Source organism: Puntigrus tetrazona, chromosome 24, assembly GCF_018831695.1.
Source record: "Puntigrus tetrazona isolate hp1 chromosome 24, ASM1883169v1, whole genome shotgun sequence".
In the NCBI taxonomy this organism is placed as follows: domain Eukaryota; kingdom Metazoa; phylum Chordata; class Actinopteri; order Cypriniformes; family Cyprinidae; genus Puntigrus; species Puntigrus tetrazona.
Window position 1 is genome coordinate 14,812,192 of NC_056722.1, and position 22,019 is coordinate 14,834,210.

The following is a 22,019-nucleotide window of genomic DNA, read 5'->3' on the forward strand; positions in this document are numbered from 1 at the left end:
AGCAAGACATTACTGGGCATGATTTTATTCACTAAAGGCCCTGTATTACAGTTTTCTTCAAGGCCTGGGCCCACAAACTCAGCCCAGTACTATAACACTTTCAAGGGCATGATCTTTGTCGGGTTTATTTTATTCAGTAAAGGCCTGAGCCCACAGACTCACCCCATTACTATAGCACTATTATGGGCATGATCTTGGCCGGTTTAAGTGTGACTTCTCGTAGTCTTTCCCACTCAACAATGGTAACCCTGGAAGAAATATTCAAGTATTCAAAACCTACGTCCAGACATCCAGGCTCACAAACTAACCCCATAACAGTAACACATTACTGGGCATGATTTTATTCAGTAAAGGTCCTGTATTACAGTTTTCTTTAAGGTCTGGGCACACAAACTCACCCCATTACTATAAAACTTTAAAGGGCATGGTCTTGACAGGGTTAAGAGTGACTTCTCATAGGCTTTCCCACTCGACCATGGTAACCCTGGAAGAAATTTTTGAAGCGTTCAAAACCTAAGTCCAGACATCCAGGGGCTTCATCCAGGCGATATTGGCCGGTTTAAGTGCGACTTCTCGGATGCTAATCCACTCGACCATGGTAACCCTGGAACAAATATTTGAGCATTCAAAACCTACGTCCAGATATCCAGGCTCAAGACTAACCCCATAACAGCAAGACATTACTGGGAATGATTTTATTCACTAAAGGCCCTGTACTACAGTTTTCTTTAAGGCCTGGACCCACAGACTCACCCCATTACTACAACACTTTTATGGGCATGATCTTGGCCGGGTTAAGTGTGACTTCTCGTAGGCTTTCTTACTCGACCATGGTAACCCTGGAACAAATGTTTGAGCGTTCAAAACCTACATCCAAACAACCAGGCGCTTCATCCAGTCGATATTGGCGGTTTAAGTGCGACTTCTCGGACGCTTATCCACTCGGGTCCATGGTAACCCTGGAACAAATTTTTGAGTATTCAAAACCTACGTCCCGACATCCAGGCTCACAGACTAATCCCATAACAGTAACACATTACTGGGCATGATTTTATTCAGTAAAGGCCTGGACCCACAAACTCACCCCAATACTACAACATTATTATGGGCATGATCTTGGCCGACTTAAGTGTGACTTCTCGTAGGCTTTCCCACTCAACCATGGTTACCCTGGATGAAATTTTTAAACGTTCAAAATCTAAATCCAGACATCCAGGCTCACAGACTAACCCCATAACTGTAACACATTACTGGGCATGATTTTATTCAGTAAAGGCCCTGTATTACAGTTTTCTTCAAGGCCTGGGCCCACAAACTCACCCCATTACTATAACACTTTAAAGGGCATGATCTTGACAGGGTTAAGAGTGACTTCTCATAGGCTTTCCCACTCGACCATGGTAACCCTGGAAGAAATTTTTGCCGTTCAAAACCTAAGTCCAGACATCCAGGGGCTTCAGCCAAGCGATATTGGCCGGTTTAAGTGCGACTTCACGGATGCTAATCCACTCGACCATGGTAACCCTGGGACAAATATTTGAGCATTCAAAACCTACGTCCAGACATCCAGGCTCAAGACTAACCCCATGAGAGCAATTCAATACTGGGCATGATTTTGTTCACTAAATGCCCTGTATTATAGTTTTCTTTAAGGTCTGGGCCCACAAACTCACCCCATTACTATAACACTTTTATGGGCATGATCTTTGCCGGGTTAAGTGTGACTTCTCGTAGGCTTTCTTACTCGACCATGGTAACCCTGGAACAAATGTTTGAGCGTTCAAAACCTACATCCAGACATCCAGGCGCTTCATTCAGGCGATATTGGCCGGTTTAAGTGCAACTCTTTGGATGCTAATCCACTCGACCATGGTAACCCTGGAACAAATATTTGAGCATTCAAAACCTACGTCCAGATATCCAGGCTCTAGACTAACCCCATAACAGCAAGACATTACTGGGCATGATTTTATTCACTAAAGGCCCTGTATTACAGTTTTCTTCAAGGCCTGGGCCCACAAACTCACCCCAGTACTATAACACTTTCAAGGGCATGATCTTGGCCGGTTTAAGTGTGACTTCTCGTAGTCTTTCCCACTCAACAATGGCAACCCTGGAAGAAATATTCAAGCATTCAAAACCTACGTCCAGACATACAGGCTCACAGACTAACCCCATAACAGTAACACATTACTGGGCATGATTTTATTCAGTAAAGGCCATGTATTACAGTTTTCCTTAAGGCTTGGGCCCCACAAACTCACTCCATTACTATAACACTAATAGGGGCATGATCTTGGCCGGTTAAGTGTGACTTCTCGTAGGCTTTCCCACTCGACCATGGTTACCCTGGAAGAAATTTTTAAACGTTCAAAATCTAAATCCAGACATCCAGGCTCACAGACTAACCCCATAACAGTAACACATTACTGGGCATGATTTTATTCAGTAAAGGCCCTGTATTACAGTTTTCTTTAAGGCCTGGGTCCACAAACTCACCCCATTACTATAAAACTTTAAAGGGCATGATATTGACAGGCTTAAGAGTGACTTCTCATAGGCTTTCCCACTCGACCATGGTAACCCTGGAAGAAATTTTTAAGCGTTCAAAACCTAAGTCCAGACATCCAGGGGCTTCATCCAGGCGCTTCATCCAGGCGATATTGGCCGGTTTAAGTGCGACTTCTCGGATGCTAATCCACTCGACCATGGTAACCCTGGAACAAATATTTGAACGTTCAAAACCTACATCCAGACATCCAGGCTCACAGACTAACCCCAGGACAATAACATATTACTGGGCATGATTTCATTCAGTAAAGGCCCTGTATTATAGTTTTCTTTAAGGCATGGGCCCACAAACTCACCCCATTACTATGACACTTTCTTGGGCATGATCTTGGCCGGTTTAAGTGTGACTTCTCGTAGTCTTTCCCACTCAACAATGGTAACCCTGGAAGAAATATTCAAGTATTCAAAACCTACGTCCAGACATCCAGGCTCACAGACTAACCCCATAACAATAACACATTACTGGGCATGATTTTATTCAGTAAAGGCCCTGTATTACAGTTTTCTTTAAGGCCTGGGCCCACAAACTCAACCCATTACTATAAAACTTTAAAGGGCATGGTCTTGACAGGGTTAAGAGTGACGTCTCATAGGCTTTCCCACTCGACCATGGTAACCCTGGAAGAAATTTTGAAGCGTTCAAAACCTAAGTCCAGACATCCAGGGGCTTCATCCAGGCGATATTGGCCGGTTTAAGTGCGACTTCTCGGATGCTAATCCACTCGACCATGGTAACCCTGGAACAAATATTTGAGCATTCAAAACCTACGTCCAGATATCCAGGCTCAAGACTAACCCCATAACAGCAAGACATTACTGGGAATGATTTTATTCACTAAAGGCCCTGTACTACAGTTTTCTTTAAGGCCTGGACCCACAGACTCACCCCATTACTAAAACACTATTATGGGTATGATCTTGGCCGGTGTTGAGTGTTACTTCTCGTAGGCTTTCCCACTCGACCATGGTAACCCTGGAAGAAATTTTTAAAATTTCAAAAACTAAGTTCAGATATCCAGGCTCAAGACTAACCCCATAAGAGCAATTCAATACTGGGCATGATTTTGTTCACTAAATGCCCTGTATTACAGTTTTCTTTAAGGCCTGGGCCCACAAACTCACCCCATTACTACAACACTTTTATGGGCATGATCTTGGCCGGGTTAAGTGTGACTTCTCGTAGGCTTTCTTACTCGACCATGGTAACCCTGGAACAAATTTTTGAGTATTCAAAACCTACGTCCCGACATCCAGGCTCACAGACTAATCCCATAACAGTAACACATTACTGGGCATGATTTTATTCAGTAAAGGCCTGGACCCACAAACTCACCCCAATACTACAACATTATTATGGGCATGATCTTGGCCGACTTAAGTGTGATTTCTCGTAGGCTTTCCCACTCGACCATGGTTACCCTGGATGAAACTTTTAAACGTTCAAAATCTAAATCCAGACATCCAGGCTCACAGACTAACTCCATAACTGTAACACATTACTGGGCATGATTTTATTCAGTAAAGGCCCTGTATTACAGTTTTCTTCAAGGCCTGGGCCCACAAACTCACCCCATTACTATAACACTTTAAAGGGCATGATCTTCACAGGGTTAAGAGTGACTTCTCATAGGCTTTCCCACTCGACCATGGTAACCCTGGAACAAATTTTTGAGTATTCAAAACCTACGTCCCGACATCCAGGCTCACAGACTAATCCCATAACAGTAACACATTACTGGGCATGATTTTATTCAGTAAAGGCCTGGACCCACAAACTCACCCCAATACTACAACATTATTATGGGCATGATCTTGGCCGACTTAAGTGTGACTTCGTAGGCTTTCCCACTCGACCATGGTTACCCTGGATGAAATTTTTAAACGTTCAAAATCTAAATCCAGACATCCAGGCTCACAGACTAACCCCATAACTGTAACACATTACTGGGCATGATTTTATTCAGTAAAGGCCCTGTATTACAGTTTTCTTCAAGGCCTGGGCCCACAAACTCACCCCATTACTATAACACTTTAAAGGGCATGATCTTGACAGGGTTAAGAGTGACTTCTCATAGGCTTTCCCACTCGACCATGGTAACCCTGGAAGAAATTTTTAAGCGTTCAAAACCTAAGTCCAGACATCCAGGGGCTTCAGCCAAGCGATATTGGCTGGTTTAAGTGCGACTTCACGGATGCTAATCCACTCGACCATGGTAACCCTGGGACAAATATTTGAGCATTCAAAACCTACGTCCAGATATCCAGGCTCAATACTAACCCCATAAGAGCAATTCAATACTGGGCATGATTTTGTTCACTAAATGCCCTGTATTACAGTTTTCTTTAAGGTCTGGGCCCACAAACTCACCCCATTACTATAACACTTTTATGGGCATGATGTTTGCCGGGTTAAGTGTGACTTCTCGTAGGCTTTCTTACTCGACCATGGTAACCCTGGAACAAATGTTTGAGTGTTCAAAACCTACATCCAGACATCCAGGCGCTTCATCCAGGTGATATTGGCCGGTTTAAGTGCAACTCTTTGGATGCTAATACACTCGACCATGGTAACCCTGGAACAAATATTTGAGCATTCAAAACCTACGTCCAGATATCAAGGCTCTAGACTAACCCCATAACAGCAAGACATTACTGGGCATGATTTTATTCACTAAAGGCCCTGTATTACAGTTTTCTTCAAGGCCTGGGCCCACAAACTCACCCCAGTACTATAACACTTTCAAGGGCATGATCTTGGCCAGTTTAAGTGTGACTTCTCGTAGTCTTTCCCACTCAACAATGGCAACCCTGGAAGAAATATTCAAGCATTCAAAACCTACGTCCAGACATACAGGCTCACAGACTAACCCCTGAACAGTAACACATTACTGGGCATGATTTTATTCAGTAAAGGCCATGTATTAGAGTTTTCCTTAAGGCTTGGGCCCACAAACTCACTCTATTACTATAACACTAATAGGGGCATGATCTTGGCCGGGTTAAGTGTGACTTCTCGTAGGCTTTCCCACTCTATCATGGTAACCCTGGAAGAAATATTGAAGCTTTCAAAACCTAAATCCAGACATCCAGGCTCACAGACTAACCCCATAACAGCAACACATTACTGGGCATGATTTTATTCAGTAATGGCCTGGGCCCACAAGTTCACTCCATTACTATAACACTATTAAGGGCATGATCTTGGCCGAGTTAAGTGTGACTTCTCGTAGGCTTTCCCACTCGACCATGGTTACCCTGGAAGAAATTTTTAAACGTTCAAAATCTAAATCCAGACATCCAGGCTCACAGACTAACCCCATAACAGTAACACATTACTGGGCATGATTTCATTCAGTAAAGGCCCTGTATTATAGTTTTCTTTAAGGCATGGGCCCACAAACTCACCCCATTACTATGACACTTTCTTGGGCATGATCTTGGCCGGGTTTAGTGTGACTTCTTGTAGGTTTTCCCACTCGACCATATTAACCCTGGAAGAAATTTTTAAGCATTCAAAACCTAAATCCAGACATCCAGGCTCACAGACTAACCCCATAACAGGAACACATTACTGGCCATGATTTTATTCACTAAAGGCCTGGGCCCACAGATTCCACCCATTGCTATAACACTTTTATAAGCATGATCTTGGCCGGGTTAAGTGTGACTTCTCGTAGGCTTTCCCACTCGACCATGGTAACCCTGGAAGAAATATTGAAGCTTTCAAAACCTAAAACCAGACATTCAGGCTCACAGACTAACCCCATAACAGCAACACATTACTGGGCATGATTTTATTCAGTAAAGGCCTGGGCCCACAGATTCCACCCATTGCTATAACACTTTTATAAGCATGATCTTGGCCGGGTTAAGTGTGACTTCTCGTAGGCTTTCCCACTCGACCATGGTAACCCTGGAAAAAATATTGAAGCTTTCAAAACCTAAATCCAGACATCCAGGCTCACAGACTAACCCCATAATAGGAACACATTACTGGCCATGATTTTATTCACTAAAGGCCTGGGCCCACAGATTCCACCCAGTACTATTAAACTTTTATGGGCAAATTTTTTAGGGTTCAAAACCTCAGTCCAGACATCCAAGCGCTACATCCAGGCGACATTGGCCGGTTTAAGTGCGACTTTTCGGAAGCTAATCCACTCGACCATGGTAACCCTGGAACAAATATTTGAGTGTTCAAAACCTACGTCCAGATATCCAGGCTCAAGACTAACCCCATAACAGCAAGACATTACTGGGAATGATTTTAATCACTAAAGGCCCTGTATTACAGTTTTCTTTAAGACTTGGGCCCACAAACTCACTCCATTACTATAACACTATTATGGGCATGATCTTGGCCGGGTTTAGTGTGACTTCTTGTAGGTTTTCCCACTCGACCATATTAAACCTGGAAGAAATTTTTAAGCGTTCAAAACCTAAATCCAGACATCCAGGCTCACAGACTAACCCCATAACAGGAACACATTACTGGCCATGATTTTATTCACTAAAGGCCTGGGCCCACAGATTCCACCCATTGCTATAACACTTTTATAAGCATGATCTTGGCCGGGTTAAGTGTGACTTCTCGTAGGCTTTCCCACTCGACCATGGTAACCCTGGAAGAAATTTTTAACATTTCAAAAACTAAGTCCAGATATCCAGGCTCAAGACTAACCCCATAAGAGCAATTCAATACTGGGCATGATTTTGTTCACTAAAGGCCCTGTATTACAGTTTTCTTTAAGGCCTGGGCCCACAAACTCACCCCATTACTATAACACTTTACATTTACATTTACATTTAGTCATTTTGCAGACGCTTTTATCCAAAGCGACTTACAATTGAGAGTACAACAGCGATTCATTTTTTTGAGAGACAAACAGACAGAGTAAGTGCTTATAACACCCAGTCACAGGGAGTGTTCAAATTAGTACATGCCAGAAGGGAAGGAATAAACAAAGGGGACGAGAAGAGAGACAGAGACAGTGAGAGTATTTTTTTTTTTATGATGAGGTCAGGTATTGCTGAAAGATGTGAGTTTTCAGCAGTTTCTTAAAGATTGACAGAGATCCAGCATTCCGGATATGTACAGGAAGATCGTTCCACCAGCCAGGAACAGAGAACGAGAAAGTTCTGGAGAGTGATTTCGAGCCTCTTTGAGATGGTACCACGAGGCGTCGCTCGCTAGCAGATCTCAGACTTCTAGAGGGTGTGTAGATTTGTAATAGTGAGTGGAAGCAGACCGGTGCCGAGTCTGTGGTTGTTCTATATGCAAGCATCAGTGCCTTGAACTTGATGCGAGCTGCAATCGGTAGCCAATGTAAGGAGATAAAGAGAGGTGTAACATGGGTTCTCTTGGGCTCATTGAATACCAGCCGTGCTGCTGCATTCTGAATCATTTGTAGAGGTTTTATTGTGTTCGATGGAAGTCCAGCCAGAAGAGCATTGCAGTAGTCCAGTCTAGAAATGACAAGAGCCTGGACAAGTAGCTGTGCAGCTTGCTCTGTTAGAAAGGGCCTGATCTTTCTGATGTTGTGAAACACTTTAAAGGGCATGATCTTGGCCGGGTTAAGTGTGACTTCTCGTGAAGCTTTCTTACTCGACCATGGTAACCCTGGAACAAATGTTTGAGCGTTCAAAACCTACATCCAAACAACCAGGCGCTTCATCCAGTCGATATTGGCGGTTTAAGTGCGACTTCTCGGACGCTTATCCACTCGTCCATGGTAACCCTGGAACAAATGTTTGAGTATTCAAAACCTACGTCCCGACATCCAGGCTCACAGACTAATCCCATAACAGTAACACATTACTGGGCATGATTTTATTCAGTAAAGGCCTGGACCCACAAACTCACCCCAATACTACAACATTATTATAGGCATGATCTTGGCCGACTTAAGTGTGACTTCTCGTAGGCTTTCCCACTCAACCATGGTTACCCTGGATGAAATTTTTAAACATTCAAAATCTAAATCCAGACATCCAGGCTCACAGACTAACCCCATAACTGTAACACATTACTGGGCATGATTTTATTCAGTAAAGGCCCTGTATTACAGTTTTCTTCAAGGCCTGGGCCCACAAACTCACCCCATTACTATAACACTTTAAAGGGCATGATCTTGACAGGGTTAAGAGTGACTTCTCATAGGCTTTCCCACTCGACCATGGTAACCCTGGAAGAAATTTTTAAGCGTTCAAAACCTAAGTCCAGACATGCAGGGGCTTCAGCCAAGCGATATTGGCCGGTTTAAGTGCGACTTCACGGATGCTAATCCACTCGACCATGGTAACCCTGGGACAAATATTTGAGCATTCAAAACCTACGTCCAGATATTCAGGCTCAAGACTAACCCCATAAGAGCAATTCAATACTGGGCATGATTTTGTTCACTAAATGCCCTGTATTACAGTTTTCTTTAAGGTCTGGGCCCACAAACTCACCCCATTACTATAACACTTTTATGGGCATGATCTTTGCCGGGTTAGGTGTGACTTCTCGTAGGCTTTCTTACTCGACCATGGTAACCCTGGAACAAATGTTTGAGCATTCAAAACCTACATCCAGACATCCAGGCGCTTCATCCAGGCGATATTGGCCGGTTTAAGTGCAACTCTTTGGATGCTAATCCACTCGACCATGGTAACCCTGGAACAAATATTTGAGCATTCAAAACCTACGTCCAGATATCCAGGCTCTAGACTAACCCCATAACAGCAAGACATTACTGGGCATGATTTTATTCACTAAAGGCCCTGTATTACAGTTTTCTTCAAGGCCTGGGCCCACAAACTCACCCCAGTACTATAACACTTTTAAGGGCATGATCTTGGCCGGTTTAAGTGTGACTTCTCGTAGTCTTTCCCACTCAACAATGGCAACCCTGGAAGAAATATTCAAGCATTCAAAACCTACGTCCAGACATACAGGCTCACAGACTAACCCCATAACAGTAACACATTACTGGGCATGATTTTATTCAGTAAAGGCCATGTATTACAGTTTTCCTTAAGGCTTGGGCCCACAAACTCACTCCATTACTATAACACTAATAGGGGCATGATCTTGGCCGGGTTAAGTGTGACTTCTCGTAGGCTTTCCCACAATACCATGGTTACCCTGGAAGAAATTTTTAAACGTTCAAAATCTAAATCCAGACATCCAGGCTCACAGACTAACCCCATAACAGTAACACATTACTGGGCATGATTTTATTCAGTAAAGGCCCTGTATTACAGTTTTCTTTAAGGCCTGGGCCCACAAACTCACCCCATTACTATAAAACTTTAAAGGGCATGATCTTGACAGGGTTAAGAGTGACTTGTCATAGGCTTTCCCACTCGACCATGGTAACCCTGGAAGAAATTTTTAAGCGTTCAAAACCTAAGTCCAGACATCCAGGGGCTTCATCCAGGCGCTTCATCCAGGCGATATTGGCCGGTTTAAGTGCGACTTCTCGGATGCTAATCCACTCGACCATGGTAACCCTGGAACAAATATTTGAGCATTCAAAACCTACGTCCAGATATCCAGGCTCAAGACTAACCCCATAAGAGCAATTCAATACTGGGCATGATTTTGTTCACTAAATGCCCTGTATTACAGTTTTCTTTAAGGTCTGGGCCCACAAACTCACCCCATTACTATAACACTTTTATAGGCATGATCTTTGCCGGGTTAAGTGTGACTTCTCGTAGGCTTTCTTACTCGACCATGGTAACCCTGGAACAAAAGTTTGATTGTTCAAAACCTACATCCAGACATCCAGGCGCTTCATCCAGGCGATATTGGCCGGTTTAAGTGCAACTCTTTGGATGCTAATCCACTCGACCATGTTAACCCTGGAACAAATATTTGAGCATTCAAAACCTACGTCCAGATATCCAGGCTCTAGACTAACCCCATAACAGCAAGACATTACTGGGCATGATTTTATTCACTAAAGGCCCTGTATTACAGTTTTCTTCAAGGCCTGGGCCCACAAACTCACCCCAGTACTATAACACTTTCAAGGGCATGATCTTGGCCGGTTTAAGTGTGACTTCTCGTAGTCTTTCCCACTCAACAATGGCAACCCTGGAATAAATATTCAAGCATTCAAAACCTACGTCCAGACATACAGGCTCACAGACTAACCCCATAACAGTAACACATTACTGGGCATGATTTTATTCAGTAAAGGCCATGTATTACAGTTTTCCTAAGGCTTGGGGCCCACAGACTCACTCCATTACTTTAACACTAATAGGGGCATGATCTTGGCCGGGTTAAGTGTGACTTCTCGTAGGCTTTCCCACTCGACCATGGTTACCTTGGAAGAAATTTTTAAACGTTCAAAATCTAAATCCAGACATCCAGGCTCACAGACTAACCCCATAACAGTAACACATTACTGGGCATGATTTTATTCAGTAAAGGCCCTGTATTACAGTTTTCTTTAAGGCCTGGGCCCACAAACTCACCCCATTACTATGACACTTTCTTGGGCATGATCTTGGCCGGGTTAAGTGTGACTTCTCGTAGGTTTTCCCACTCGACCATGGTAACCCTGGAAGAAATATTGAAGCATTCAAAACGTAAATCCAGACATCCAGGCTCACAGACTAACCCAATAACAGATACACATTACTGGGCATGATTTTATTCACTAAAGGCCTGGGCCCAAAGATTCAACCCATTACTATAACACTTTTATAAGCATGATCTTGGCCGGTTTAAGTGTGCTTTCTCGTAGTCTTTCCCACTCGACAATGGTAACCCTGGAAGAAATTTTTAACATTTCAAAAACTAAGTCCAGATTTCCAGGCTCAAGACTAACCCCATTAGAGCAATTCAATACTGGGCATGATTTTGTTCACTAAATGCCCTGTATTACAGTTTTTTTTCAGGCCTGGGCCCAGGAACTCACCCCATTACTATAACACTTTTACGGGCATGATCTTGGCTGGGTTAAGTGTGACTTCTCGTAGGCTTTCTTACTCGGCCATGGTAACCCTGGAACAAATGTTTGAGCGTTCAAAACCTACATCCAGACATCCAGGCGCTTCATCCAGTCGATATTGGCCGGTTTAAGTGCGACTTCTCGGACGCTTATCCACTCGACCATGGTAACCCTGGAACAAATTTTTGAGCATTCAAAACCTACGTCCAGACATCCAGGCTCACAGACTAACCCCATAACAGTGACACATTACTGGGCATGATTTTATTCAGTAAAGGCCTGGACCCACAAACTCAACCCAATACTACAACATTATTATGGGCATGATCTTTGCCGACTTAAGTGTGACTTCTCGTAGGCTTTCCCACTCGACCATGGTTACTCTGGAAGCAATTTTTAAACGTTCAAAATCTAAATCCAGACAACAGTAACACATTACTGGGCATGATTTTATTCAGTAAAGACCCTGTATTACAGTTTTCTTTAAGGCCTGGGCCCACAAACTCACCCCATTACTATAAAACTTTAAAGGGCATGATCTTGACAGGGTTAAGAGTGACTTCTCATAGGCTTTCCCACTCGACTATGGTAACCCTGGAAGAAATTTTTAAGCGTTCAAAACCTAAGTCCAGACATCCAGGGGCTTCAGCCAAGCGATATTGGCCGGTTTAAGTGCGACTTCACGGATGCTAATCCACTCGACCATGGTAACCCTGGAACAAATATTTGAGCATTCAAAACCTACGTCAAGATATCCAGGCCCAAGACTAACCCCATAACAGCAAGACATTACTGGCCATGATTTTATTCTTTAAAGGCCTTGTATTGCAGTTTTCTTCAAGACCTGGGCCCACAAACTCACCTCAGTACTATAAAACTTTCAAGGGCATTATCTTTGTCGGGTTTATTTTATTCAGTAAAGGCCTGAGCCCACAGACTCACCCCATTACTATAACACTATTATGGGCATGATCTTGGCCGGTTTAAGTGTGACTTCTCGTAGTCTTTCCCACTCAACAATGGTAACCCTGGAAAAAATATTCAAGCATTCAAAACCTACGTCCAGACATCCAGGCTCACAGACTAACCCCATAACAGTAACACATTACTGGGCATGATTTTATTCAGTAAAGGCCCTGTATTACAGTTTTCTTTAAGGCTTGGGCCCACAAACTCACTCCATTACTATAACACTAATAGGGGCATGATCTTGGCCGGTTTAAGTGTGACTTCTCGAAGGCTTTCCCACTCGACCATATTAACCCTGGAAGAAATTTTTAAGCGTTCAAAACCTAAATCCAGACATCCAGGCTCACAGACAAACCCCATAACAGCAACACATTACTGGGCATGATTTTATTCAGTAAAAGGCCTGGGCCCACAGATTCAACCCAGTACTATTAAACTTTTATGGGCAAATTTTTAAGGGTTCAAAACCTCAGTCCAGACATCCAGGCGCTTCATCCAGGCGACATTGGCCAGTTTAAGTGTGACTTTTCGGAAGCTAATACACTCGACCATGGTAACCCTGGAACAAATATTGAAGCATTTAAAACCTAAATCCAGACATCCAGGCTCACAGACTAACCCCATAACAGTAACACATTACTGGGCATGATTTTATTCAGTAAAGGCCATGTATTACAGTTTTCCTTAAGGCTTGGGCCCACAAACTCACTCTATTACTATAACACTAATAGGGGCATGATCTTGGCCGGGTTAAGTGTGACTTCTCGTAGGCTTTCCCACTCGACCATGGTTACCCTGGAAGAAATTTTTAAACGTTCAAAATCTAAATCCAGACATCCAGGCTCACAGACTAACCCCATAACAGTAACACATTACTGGGCATGATTTCATTCAGTAAAGGCCCTGTATTATAGTTTTCTTTAAGGCATGGGCCCACAATCTCACCCCATTACTATGACACTTTCTTGGGCATGATCTTGGCCGGTTTTAGTGTGACTTCTTGTAGGTTTTCCCACTCGACCATATTAACCCTGGAAGAAATTTTTAAGCATTCAAAACCTAAATCCAGACATCCAGGCTCACAGACTAACCCCATAACAGCAACACATTACTGGGCATGATTTTATTCAGTAAAGGCCTGGGCCCACAGATTCCACCTATTGCTATAACACTTTTATAAGCATGATCTTGGCCGGGTTAAGTGTGACTTCTCGTAGGCTTTCCCACTCGACCATGGTAACCCTGGAAGAAATATTGAAGCTTTCAAAACCTAAATCCAGACATCCAGGCTCACAGACTAACCCCATAACAGGAACACATTACTGGCCATGATTTTATTCACTAAAGGCCTGGGCCCACAGATTTCACCCATTGCTATAACACTTTTATAGGCATGATCTTGGCCGGGTTAAGTGTGACTTCTCGTAGGCTTTCCCACTCGACCATGGTAACCCTGGAAGAAATATTGAAGCTTTCAAAACCTAAATCCAGACATCCAGGCTCACAGACTAACCCCATAACAGCAACACATTACTGGGCATGATTTTATTCAGTAAAGGCCTGGGCCCACAGATTCCACCCATTGCTATAACACTTTTATAAGCATAATCTTGGCCGGGTTAAGTGTGACTTCTCGTAGGCTTTCCCACTCGACCATGGTAACCCTGGAAAAAATATTGAAGCTTTCAAAACCTAAATCCAGACATCCAGGCTCACAGACTAACCCCATAATAGGAACACATTACTGGCCATGATTTTATTCACTAAAGGCCTGGGCCCACAGATTCCACCCATTGCTATAACACTTTTATAAGCATGATCTTGGCCGGGTTAAGTGTGACTTCTCGTAGGCTTTCCCACTCGACCATGGTAACCCTGGAAGAACTATTGAAGCTTTCAAAACCTAAATCCAGACATCCAGGCTCACAGACTAACCCCATAACAGCAACACATTACTGGGCATGATTTTATTCAGTAAAGGCCTGGGCCCACAGATTCAACCCAGTACTATTAAACTTTTATGGGCAAATTTTTTAGGGTTCAAAACCTCAGTCCAGACATCCAGGCGCTTCATCCAGGCGACATTGGCCGGTTTAAGTGCGACTTTTCGGGAGCTAATCCACTCGACCATGGTAACCCTGGAACAAATATTGAAGCATTTAAAACCTAAATCCAGACATCCAGGCTCACAGACTAACCCTATAACAGTTACACATTACTGGGCACGATTTTATACAGTAAGGGCCTAGGCCCACAGACTCACCGCATTATTCTATCACTATTACGGGCATGATCTTGGCCGTGTTAAGTGTAACTTCTTGTAGGCTTTCTTACTCGACCATGGTAACCCTTGAAGAAACTTTTAAGCATTCAAAACCTACGCCCAGACATCCAAGCACACAGACTAACCCCAAAACAGTAACACACTACTGGGCATGATTTTATTCAGTAAAGGCCTGGGCCCACAGACTCACCCCATTACTATAACACTATTATGGGCATGATCTCGGCCGGGTTAAGTGTGACTTCTCTTAGGCTTTCTTACTCGACCATGGTAACCCTGGAAGAAACTTTTAAGCGTTCAAAACCTACATCCAGACATCCAGGCTCACAGACAAACCCCAAAACAGTAACACATTACTGGGCATGATTTTATTCAGTAGAGGCCTGGGCCCACAGACTCACCCCATTACAATAACAGTATTATGGGCATGATCTCGGCCGGGTTAAGTGTGACTTCTCATAGGCTTTCCCACTCGACCATGGTAACCCTTGAAGAAACTTTTAAGCATTCAAAACCTACGCCCAGACATCCAAGCACACAGACTAACCCCAAAACAGTAACACATTACTGGGCATGATTTTATTTAGTAAAGGCCTGGGCCCACAGACTCACCCCATTACTATAACATTATTATGGGTATGATCTCGGCCGGGTTAAGTGTGATTTCTCATAGGCTTTCCCACTCGACCATGGTAACCCTTGAAGAAATTTTTAAAATTTCAAAAACTAAGTCCAGATATCCAGGCTCAAGACTAACCCCATAACAGCAAGTCATTACTGGGAATGATTTTATTCACTAAAGGCCCTGTACTACAGTTTTATTTAAGGCCTGGACCCACAGACTCACCCCATTACTAAAACACTATTATAGGCATGATCTTGGCCGGTGTTGAGTGTTACTTCTCGTAGGCTTTCCCACTCGACCATGGTAACCCTGGAAGAAATTTTTAACATTTCAAAAACTAAGTCCAGATATCCAGGCTCAAGACTAACCCCATAAGAGCAATTCAATACTGGGCATGATTTTGTTCACTAAAGGCCCTGTATTACAGTTTTCTTTAAGGCCTGGGCCCACAAACTCACCCCATTACTATAACACTTTACATTTACATTTACATTTAGTCATTTTGCAGACGCTTTTATCCAAAGCGACTTACAATTGAGAGTACAACAGCCATTCATTTTTTTGAAAAAGTAAGTGCTTATAACACCCAGTCACAGGGAGTGTTCAAATTAGTACATGCCAGAAGGGAAGGAATAAACAAGGGGGATGAGAAGAGAGACAGAGACAGTGAGAGTATTTTTTTTTTTTTTTTTTTTTTTTTTTTTTTTTTTATTTATGATGAGGTCAGGTATTGCTGAAAGATGTGAGTTTTCAGCAGTTTCTTAAAGATTGACAGAGATCCAGCATTCCGGATATGTACAGGAAGATCGTTCCACCAGCCAGGAACAGAGAACGAGAAAGTTCTGGAGAGTGATTTCGAGCCTCTTTGAGATGGTACCACGAGGCGTCGCTCGCTAGCAGATCTCAGACTTCTAGAGGGTGTGTAGATTTGTAATAGTGAGTGGAAGTAGACCGGTGCCGAGTCTGTGGTTGTTCTATATGCAAGCATCAGTGCCTTGAACTTGATGCGAGCTGCAATCGGTAGCCAATGTAAGGAGATAAAGAGAGGTGTAACATGGGTTCTCTTGGGCTCATTGAATACCAGCCGTGCTGCTGCATTCTGAATCATTTGTAGAGGTTTTATTGTGTTCGATGGAAGTCCAGCCAGAAGAGCATTGCAGTAGTCCAGTCTAGAAATGACAAGGGCCTAGACAAGTAGCTGTGCAGCTTGCTCTGTTAGAAAGGGCCTGATCTTTCTGATGTTGTGAAACACTTTAAAGGGCATGATCTTGGCCGGGTTAAGTGTGACTTCTCGTAGGCTTTCTTACTCGACCATGGTAACCCTGGAACAAATTTTTGAGCATTCAAAACCTACGTCCAGACATCCAGGCTCACAGACTAATCCCATAACAGTAACACATTACTGGGCATGATTTTATTCAGTAAAGGCCTGGACCCACAAACTCACCCCAATACTACAACATTATTATGGGCATGATCTTGGCCGACTTAAGTGTGACTTCTCGTAGGCTTTCCCACTCAACCATGGTTACCCTGGATGAATTTTTTAAACGTTCAAAATCTAAATCCAGACATCCAGGCTCACAGACTAACCCCATAACAGCAAGACATTACTGGCAATGATTTTATTCACTAAAGGCCCTGTACTACAGTTTTCTTTAAGGCCTGGACCCACAGACTCACCCCATTACTAAAACACTATTATGGGTATGATCTTGGCCGGTGTTGAGTGTTACTTCTCGTAGGCTTTCTTACTCGACCATGGTAACCCTGGAACAAATGTTTGAGCGTTCAAAACCTACATCCAGACATCCAGGCGCTTCATCCAGTCGATACTGGCCGGTTTAAGTGCGACTTTTCGGACGCTTATCCACTCGACCATGGTAACCCTGGAAGAAATTTTTAAACGTTCAAAATCTAAATCCAGACATACAGGCTCACAGACTAACCCCATAACAGTAACACATTACTGGGCATGATTTTATTCAGTAAAGGCCCTGTATTACAGTTTTCTTTAAGGCCTGGGCCCACAAACTCACCCCATTACTATAAAACTTTAAAGGGCATGATCTTGACAAGGTTAAGAGTGACTTCTCGTAGGCTTTCCCACTCGACCACGGTAACCCTGGAAGAAATTTTTAAGCGTTCAAAACCTCAGTCCAGACATCCAGGCGCTTCATCCAGGCGACATTGGCCGGTTTAAGTGCGACTTCTCGGAAGCTAATCCACTCGACCATGGTAACCCTGGAAAAACTATTTGAACGTTCAAAACCTACGTCCAGACATCCAGGCTCACAGACTAACCCCATAACAATAACACATTACTGGGCATGATTTTATTCAGTAAAATCCTTGTATTACAGTTTTCTTTAAGGCATGAGCCCACAAACTCACCCCATTACTATAATATTTTCATGGGCATGATCTTGGCCGGGTTAAGCGTGACTTCTTTTAGGTTTTCCCACTCGACCATGGTAACCCTGGAAGAAATATTGAAGCATTCAAAACCTAAATCCAGACATCCAGGCTCACAGACTAACCCCATAACAGTAACACTTTACTGGGCATGATTTTATTCAGTAAGGGCCTGGGCCCACAGACTCACCCCATTACTATAACACTATATTGGGCATGATCTTGGCCGGGTTAAGTGTGACTTCTCGTAGGCTTTCTTACTCGACCATGGTAACCCTGGAACAAAAGTTTGAGCGTTCAAAACCTACATACAGACATCCAGGCGCTTCATACAGGCGCTTCATCCAGGCGATATTGGCCGGTTTAAGTGCAACTTTTTGGATGCTAATCCACTCGACCATGGTAACCCTGGAACAAATATTTGAGCATTCAAAACCTACGTCCAGATATCCAGGCTCTAGACTAACCCCATAACAGCAAGACATTACTGGGCATGATTTTATTCACTAAAGGCCCTGTATTACAGTTTTCTTCAAGGCCTGGGCCCACAAACTATAACACTTTCAAGGGCATGATCTTTGTCGGGTTTATTTTATTCAGTAAAGTCCTGAGCCCACAGACTCAACCCATTTCTATAACAATATTATGGGCATGATCTTGGCCGGTTTAAGTGTGACTTCTCGTAGTCTTTCCCACTCAACAATGGCAACCCTGGAAGAAATATTCAAGCATTCAAAACCTACGTCCAGACATACAGGCTCACAGACTAACCCCATAACAGTGACACATTACTGGGCATGGTTTTATTCAGTAAAGGCCTGGGCCCACAGATTCAACCCATTACTATTAAACTTTTATGGGCATGATCTTGACAGGGTTAAGAGTGACTTCTCGTAGGCTTTCCCACTCGACCACGTTAACCCTGGAAGAAATTTTTAAGCGTTCAAAACCTCAGTCCAGACATCCAGGCGCTTCATCCAGGCGACATTGGCCGGTTTAAGTGCGACTTCTCGGAAGCTAATCCACTTGACCATGGTAACCCTGGAAAAACTATTTGAACGTTCAAAACCTACGTCCAGACATCCAGGCTCACAGACTAACCCCATAACAATAACACATTACTGGGCATGATTTTATTCAGTAAAATCCCTGTATTACAGTTTTCTTTAAGGCATGAGCCCACAAACTCACCCCATTACCATAATATTTTCATGGGCATGATCTTGGCCGGGTTAAGCGTGACTTCTTTTAGGTTTTCCCACTCGACCATGGTAACCCTGGAAGAAATATTGAAGCATTCAAAACCTAAATCCAGACATCCAGGCTCACAGACTAACCCCATAACAGTAACACTTTACTGGGCATGATTTTATTCAGTAAGGGCCTGGGACCACAGACTCACCCCATTACTATGACACTATAATGGGCATGAGCTTGGTCGACTTAAGTGTGACTTCTCGTAGGCTTTCTTACTCGACCATGGTAACCCTGGAAGAAACTTTTAAGCATTCAAAACTTACGTCCAGACATCCAAGTACACAGACTAACCCCTTAACAGTAACACAAAACTGGGGAAGATTTTATTCAGTAAAGGCCTGGGCCCACAGACTCACTCCATTATTATATCACTATTAGGGGCATGATCTTGGCCGGGTTAAGTTTGACTTCTCGTAGGCTTTCCCACTCGACCATGGTAACCCTAGAAGAAGTTTTTAAGCATTCAAAACCTAAGTCCAGACATCCAGGCGATATTGGCCGGTTTAAGTAAGACTTCTCGGACGCTAATCCACTCGACCTTGGTAACCCTGGAACAAATATTTGAACGTTCAAAACCTACGTCCATATATCCAGGCTCACTGACTAACCCCAGAACAATAACACATTACTGGGCATGATTTCATTCTGTAAAGGCCCTGTATTATAGTTTTCTTTAAGGCATGGGCCCACAAACTCACCCCATTACTATGACACTTTCTTGGGCATGATCTTGGCCGGGTTAAGTGTTCTCTTCTAGGTTTTCCCACTCGACCATGGTAACCCTGGAAGAAATATTGAAGCATTCAAAACCTAAATCCAGACATCCAGGCTCACAGACTAACCCAATAACAGTTACACATTACTGGGCATGATTTTATTCACTAAAGGCCTGGGCCCAAAGATTCAACCCATTACTATAACACTTTTATAAGCATGATCTTGGCCGGTTTAAGTGTGATTTTTTCGTAGTCTTTCCCACTCAACAATGGTAACCCTGGAAGAAATATTCAAGTATTCAAAACCTATGTCCAGACATCCAGGCTCACAGACTAACCCCATAACAGAAACACATTACTGGGCATGATTTTATTCAGTAAAGGCCATGTATTACAGTTTTCTTTACGACCTGGGCCCACAAACTCACCCCATTACTATAAAACTTTAAAGGGCATGATCTTGACAGGGTTAAGAGTGACTTCTCATAGGCTTTCCCACTCGACCATGGTAACCCTGGAAGAAATTTTTAAGCGTTCAAAACCTAAGTCCAGACATCCAGGGGCTTCATCCAGGCGAAATTGGCCGGTTTAAGTGCGACTTCTCGGATGCTAATCCACTCGACCATGGTAACCCTGGAACAAATATTTGAGCATTCAAAACCTACGTCCAGATATCCAGGCTCAAGTCTAACCCCATAACAGCAAGACATTACTGGGAATGATTTTATTCACTAAAGGCCCTGTACTACAGTTTTCTTTAAGGCCTGGTCCCACATACTCAGCCCATTACTAAAACACTATTAAGGGCATGATCTTGGCCGGTGTTGAGTGTTACTTCTCGTAGGCTTTCCCACTTGACCATGGTAACCCTGGAAGAAATTTTTAACATTTCAAAAACTAAGTCCAGATATCCAGGCTAAAGACTAAGCCCATAAGAGCAATTCAATACTGGGCATGATTTTGTTCACTAAATGCCCTGTGTTACAGTTTTCTTTAAGGCCTGGGCCCACAAACTCACCCCAATACTATAACACTTTTATGGGCATGATCTTGGCGGGTTAAGTGTGACTGACTTCTCGTAGGCTTTCTTACTCGACCATGGTAACCCTGGAACAAATGTTTGAGCGTTCAAAACCTACATCCAGACATCCAGGCGCTTCATCCAGTAGATATTGGCGGTTTAAGTGCGACTTCTCGGACGCTTATCCACTCGACCATGGTAACCCTGGAACAAATTGTTGAGCATTCAAAACCTACGTCCAGACATCCAGGCTCACAGACTAATCCCATAACAGTAACACATTACTGGGCATGATTTTATTCAGTAAAGGCCCTGTATTACAGTTTTCTTTAAGGCTTGGGCCCACAAACTCACTCCATTACTATAACACTAATAGGGGCATGATCTTGGCCGGGTTAAGTGTGACTTCTCGTAGACTTTCCCACTCGACCATATTAACCCTGGAAGAAATTTTTAAGCGTTCAAAACCTAAATCCAGACATCCAGGCTCACAGACAAACCCCATAACAGCAACACATTACTGGGCATGATTTTATTCAGTAAAGGCCTGGGCCCACAGATTCAACCCAGTACTATTAAACTTTTATGGGCATGATCTTGACAGGGTTAAGAGTGACTTTTCGTAGGCTTTCCCACTCGACCATGGTAACCCTGGAAGAAATTTTTAAAGCGTTCAAAACCTAAGTCCAGACATCCAGGCGATATTGTCCGGTTTAAGTGTGACTTCTCGGACGCTAATCCACTCGACCATGGTAACCCTGTAACAAATGTTTGAGCATTCAAAACCTACATCCAGACATCCAGGCGCTTCATCCAGGCGATATTGGCCGGTTTAAGTGCGACTTCTCGGACGCTTATCCACTCGACCATGGTAACCCTGTAACAAATGTTTGAGCATTCAAAACCTACGTCCAGACATCCAGGCTCACAGACTAATCCCATAACAGTAAAACATTACTGGGCATGATTTTATTCAGTAAAGGCCTGGGCCCACAAACTCACCCCAATACTAAAACATTATTATGGGCATGATCTTGGCCAACTTAAGTGTGACTTCTCGTAGGCTTTCACACTCGACCATGGTTACCCTGGAAGAAATTTTTAAACGTTCAAAATCTAAATCCAGACATCCATGCTCACAGACTAACCCCATAACTGTAACAAATTACTGGGCATGATTTTATTCAGTAAAGGCCCTGTATTACAGTTT